We start from the raw sequence: 6145 nt of genomic DNA, 5'->3' as shown, positions 1-6145 counted from the left end.
TATTTCTCTATCGATCAGCATGGGTTTGTTTTTCATAGGTTCAGTCAATTAAGTGGTAACATTCAGGGGGGTAAATTAGTCAAGCCTGTGAATTCCCTAGTGAAGGCATTCTGAGACTAAAGAATGTCATGTACGTAAATAAGATGCTTGGGACCTCACAGAGCAGGCAAAGAAGACACCAGAGATTCGAGGAAAGAAGATGAAGTGCAGGTAGAGAGGAGGGAATCTTGAGTTCAGAGAGTCCACGTTAGAATGCCATGCGTGTGGTTGGCCCCAGCAGCTGAATTGCATGAATTAGATGGCTAACCTGGGCACTTGAGCTTCTGAAAAGGGAGAAGGTGATGGGGGTGGGGTCAGAGCCCACACATCAGTGCTATCTTTGCCTGACCTTACATGAGCAGATTCCTCTTCACCCTACCTTTGACTCAGCTCCCTTCCCTGGTTTCTGCAAGTAGCCCAGCAAGTACAGGCTCTGAAAGTCCTACCTTCCAGGGAAAGAGCTCTGAATAACTGCTGAAAGATTAACAGGTGATTTATTGGGGTGGCAAAATAGAGCCGATTCTTATATTTGAAAGCTTACCTGTATTTTTTAATTTTCATAGTGAACACATGCTACCTGTAATAAATTCTAAATGCTTTTAAAAAATCCAGTATCTGAGTGGCTCATGGTTCAGGAGCAATTTGTATATGTGTGATGTGTGCCCAAGAATTTTTCCACCCCGTAATTATCTCCCCGCTGGTTGGCAGCTTCGGTGACTTAGAGGCTTCCTGCATTCACCCTGAATACTCACTTGCCTTCCTTGTGAGACTCAAGACAACAGTGAATTCTCAAGTCAGCCTTTTGGATCCGTTAGCACCCTCTTCATGATAGCTACACTTTTCATCCCCCCCAAAAAGTATCTAAAAGTTTATATAGGTATTTTACAAGACAATTTCAATACTCATCTGTTTTATTTCCCCTGACAAATTTAGGAAAAGGATATTGAGAGCTTCATTTTATTAATGAGGAGACTGAGGCTAAGATTCTGATTCTCTAATCAAGCTCAATTCTCCTTCTGTTATATTAATTTTTCTCTCCTGACTGTTCTCAAGATTGAAAAACCATGCTGTTAACAACATCCACCTTGGTTAATTAAAAACAAAAGCAAGAAAAGGAGAAAAAGAAGAAAGGGAAGAGGAAAGTAAAACCATACTGTGCAGGACTGTGCTGGATGCAGAAGACAATGAGGGTGACATACTGTCCCTGGGGTCAAAAACACGTGGCCTGAAAGGGAAAAGAAATTCAAAATACAGATCCCAGGACAGTGACCCATGTTCTTTTCTAGAACTATGAGGCAAGAAGGAAACTCTCGATGCTGCAAGAAGGGGAGCCAAGGAGATCAGGAAAGAAAGACATTCTTTAAAAAGTAATGTTTGAACAGGACATTTGGTGCAAAGAGGGAATGACAATTTAAGGGATTGACCTTCTCCTGTTTGAGAAGAGACTCTTAAAGAACAAAACTGTTTCAAGACTCAAGATGGGGCTACGATGTGAAATTCCAGGCACTGGGTCACAGACACGTAGATATTTGGGGCAGAGACATCTGGAGTGCCTCAAACCAGGCCCAGTTGAGAGCACATATCTGTATCTTCAGAAGAGTGGCCTTGTCCAGAGAGGCTGAACAGTCCCTGCCTGAGAAGAACTGCAGTGCCAACTCTTTGTCCCGTGCCCATGGGGGCCTGCATGCTCCGTGGATTCCTTCTTTTCTACTCGTAGAACCAAGATCTACCCTCCATTTGGAGGGGAACTTGATAGCTAATCATCTTTCAGTGGGAAGACCTTCTCTCTTCTAAGCAAATATGGACACATGTCATTCTAGGAACTCTCTGTGTACTTATGCATGTGATTCAGTGATGTTTGTTTTTCAATCACCCACAAGTATTTCATATATTCATTCAACAAATATTTATCCAAAGACATGTTTAATAAATGCTTAGTTACTATGTCATTTACAGTGCTCACAATCCTACAAATGGTTTGTTGTGTCTCTCAAGGTAAAAGCTAAACTCCACATTGTGGTCTCTAAGCCTCTGTGATCCAGACCCCTGCATCTTTCTGAAATCATCTCCACCTCTCACTTCATTCACTCCTTTCTAGCCACATCAGCCACTTTGCTATTCTAGTCTTTATGCTTTCCAACTGTGTTTCTACTTTATACCTGCTTTCTGTTTCCTGTTTAGCTTATAAGCCCTCTATCAACCATCAATGTAGGACACAAAAAACAAAGACCCTCTGTAGTAATGTACAAAGCTGCTCCCCCCACCCCGCCCTTTCCGCTGCAGCCATTTCCCCGCCTCCCAACCACTTGTCAATCTGTGAACATCCTAGCTAGCTATTGGTTCATCAGTCAGCTTGCAAGTGTCCTTCTCCGATATTGGTCCCCTGTTAGCCCAGCGGAATTCAACGGCTTTACTGTAGCTACCCCGCCATCTCTCCTCATCTTTCTCTCTTTCCTACTCACTTTCTCTATCCTCCTGGCTTTCACACTTTCTTGTGCGCGCCCTTTCTCTTTCCTTTCTCTTTTCCTCTCATTTTCTCTCTTACCCTGCAGGGAAACACTCTGTTTGCTTAATAAACTCCCTTATGTGATTTCCCGTGTCCGGCGTGGTTTCTGTGGGATTCCTTACACCCTCCACCGATCTGCCTTCAGAGAGCTATGTTTTGCTCCTGGAATTCCTTAAAGTCTCTGACGAAGTGTCACCTTGTCCAGGAGACTTCCTTGGCTGTCCAATGTAGAGAGTGCCAACCCCTATTATTATGCATCCACTTCATCATGCTTTGTTTTTTCCAGTATTTATAGCAACTGACATGATATATGTTCATCTAATCACCTGTGCTCTCCCTCTACCATAAAAGCCCAGGAGAGCAGAGATTTCACTCATCATGTTTTCCCAGTGATTAGTATTGCTTAGTATGTAGTATCTAGTATTGATTAGTATATAGTATCTACTCAATAAATATTTGAATTTATACAAATATAGTATCTACTCAATAAATGAAATAATGAATTCAAGGAACAGACTGGGACTGGGTGGGAGCTGCAGTAATACAGTGGGTTTCTGGGCTGTTCATTGTTTCCCATGACCAGTTCTATTCCTTCATTTAAAGGAAATCATGCTGGCGTGTCTGCAGACTGCCAATAAGAAGCACCTGAGTGAGACACTTGGCCCTGACTACTGTCAGAGACAAGACACAGAACTAAATGATCCATTGTTGGGTTCCGGTCTGGCAATTCCCATCTAACCTGAAAGTGCCAGGTAATTGGATTGGTAATGGGATATGGAGACTTTCACCTTGAGGTCACTGCTTCACTTCCAGCCCAAGGTACAGCTGCAGCTGAAAGTCACTGTTCTTGGGGGGCAGTTTCACGAACTTTGGGAAATAGTTGGATCTGAGTTTCAATGTAAGGCTGTTCCCAGTCCCAAGGAGAGAAGACTGAACGTTTGTTTTCCATACTGCCTTGTACCCATGATCCCCCAGAAGGTAATGTGCAGCTTTGGATGAGAGTTACTCCTGATCCAGTCTATGAATCACAACCCTTTCTTGGAAGTCATTCGAAACAGCATCAGGATATCACTATCCCAGTGGGCAGTTGGACTATGATTTTACCTTCACTGTTTGACTTTTCTTTTCAGACCCCTGTGTGATGGGCTGACAGATCTGGCTCCATGGGAATGTTATAGGCCAGACTCTAAGGGAAATGACTAAACAGACTCCCTTTTGCTTTGAGACTCCATGTTATGTAGGAAATAAGCTTCTCCCATGGGAACACCCCGCCTCTGTGCCCATCATCAGTTACTTACTGTGACATGTTTAACAATACAGAATGATAATTCCTATGTAAAGAAAAATTGCTCTCTTTTGATTACTATTGCTCCTAAACAGTGTACCATGTGAATGGTGATTGTGTGGATGTTAGTAACCATTCTTCAGTTTGTACCTAGGTAAGGGTCATTTTGACCCACTTCCCCCTCTGTTGATGATCTCATGATGTTAATGTGTAATTTCGAATCACAGCAACAGAGACTTATGATTGATGTGATTTTTGGTATAAGAACCCCTACAACCCTGTGGTTGGGGCTGTTCTCCCAATAGCCATTTTTGGGGCATTGTGTGAGACAGTCAGCCGGCCGGCTTAATAAAGACTCTCAAATTTGGACTTCTCAGTGGTGATTGGTCTGTTCTTAAGTTGCGCCCCATAACACCCTGGCTCTGAAGTCTGAAAAATGTGGCTTTGAATTCCAGGTGAACCTCTCTTTGGTTATAACCCTGGACAAATTCAGTATCTCCTCTGCATTTCTCTTTCCTTTTCTGTAAACTGGGGGTGCACCATCTACCACATACATAGCATTGTCAGGAAAGTTAGAGAGAGGGTCCCTATACCATCTAGCACAAAGCTCACACACAGTAGGCACTTAAGAAATTACAGCTAATGAGCAATAGAGATATTGTTTCCAAGAACCCAAATTGAATATATGTATGACTCTGCCCAAGAAGTCCATATATTTGTCATCCATAAGTAATGGGCAGAGTGGTGGATATAGATGGAGTCTCCCTCATCTGAAATACATGAGACCGGAAGTGTTTCATATTTCAAATTTTTCAGATTTTGGAATATTTGCATATACATAACAAGATATCTTTGGAATGGAACCCAAGTCTAAACATGAAATTCTTCATGTTTAATATGCACCTTATACACACAGCCTGAAGGTGATTTCACACAGTATTTTTAGTATGCCTAGATTTTAACCAATTCTCATCACATGAGATCAGGTGTGGAAATTTCCTCGGTAATGTCAAGTCAGCACCTAAATTGTTTCAGATTTTGGAGCGTTAGAGATGTCAGGTTTTCAGGTGAGGGGTGCCCAGACTGTACCAATTAAATAAGCTTTCTAAGAGTAAAGAATGAGGGATGCAGATTAAAGGGCTACTACTCAGCCAACGCGGGAATCAGCAAATAGTCCTATATCCATGAAAAGGCAAATAGTCATATACACATAAAAGGCCTCTGCATGGTTACAAGAAAGTTCACTCAAATCTAGGACTGTGTCTTATTTATTCAGGTCTTACACTGTCCTGGAGGGAGAACTTTCTATGTAGTAGTAACTCAAACTATACTTGACTTGTTTAAAAGTGAAAAGGAGTGTAAATAGAAATTCTTGGGCCTTACCACTTCTTCCTGCACAGCCAGAGTTAATTCCCAGGGAACTGCATTTGCAATTCCTCTCATTCCTGATGACTGTAGCCCATTCTGCAGGCTTCTGCAGCCAGACTGGGCTGACTCACTGTGGCATGTGGCTGCAGAGCTAACAACAGTGGCCTGATTTTGGACATGTGACTGCACTGCAGGCTGCCTAGCAGGAGGCATGAGGGAGGAGACTCCTTATTGTATAAGCCAGGCCATCTGGGGACATGGCTAAAGCAAGGAGAAGAATTTCACGGGGCTGTGAGCAACTATGGGCACTCCTTCCCTCATTTCTATTGCCCTGGCATCTGAAAGCTGAGGCCATTTCAAAGACCAGGCTCAGATGGAAGCCAGGATGAGAATGTGTTTTATTCTGAGAAATCTGTGATCAGGCACAGAGACTTCTTGCTTGGCTGAGCCACCTGGGCAGCTGAGCCCAGGGCAACCAGAGCAGTAAACCAGCAAGGGGGAAAGGGCATGTCCCCAGCAGAGCCAACAAGACTCAATGACCCCACCAGTTCGACTTGTTTTACTCTCCTTCCTTCTGCCCTTAAAAGAGATGGACTTCTGGGCCCCTGGCTCTGCTATTGCTCCGCTGTGGTCAGATTAGTAAATCTTCAGGACCCACCCTTCTTCCACACATTAGAACAATAACTCTGTCCTCCTCTGTCCCCCAGAGAAATGTTAAGAAAATGAAACTTGGTGGTAGCATGAAAGAGTCCTGGAAGTAAATGTGTTGATCGGTGCCTAGTCCTGCTCTCGGACCCCCAATGTCTTCCACATGCACAGCAGAGCCAGAACCAGTCAGTCAGCACCCATAGCTGAAACCCCATGGGGCATGTTGGGAATACAGTGCCACTAGACACAGCCATGAGCTAAGCCAGGACACAGGGATAGGTAGACCTTTCTCTGTCTTT

The sequence above is a fragment of the Sciurus vulgaris genome (assembly GCF_902686455.1).
Source record: "Sciurus vulgaris genome assembly, chromosome: 11".
Taxonomy (NCBI): Eukaryota; Metazoa; Chordata; class Mammalia; order Rodentia; family Sciuridae; genus Sciurus; species Sciurus vulgaris.
This window is presented reverse-complemented; position numbering follows the sequence as displayed.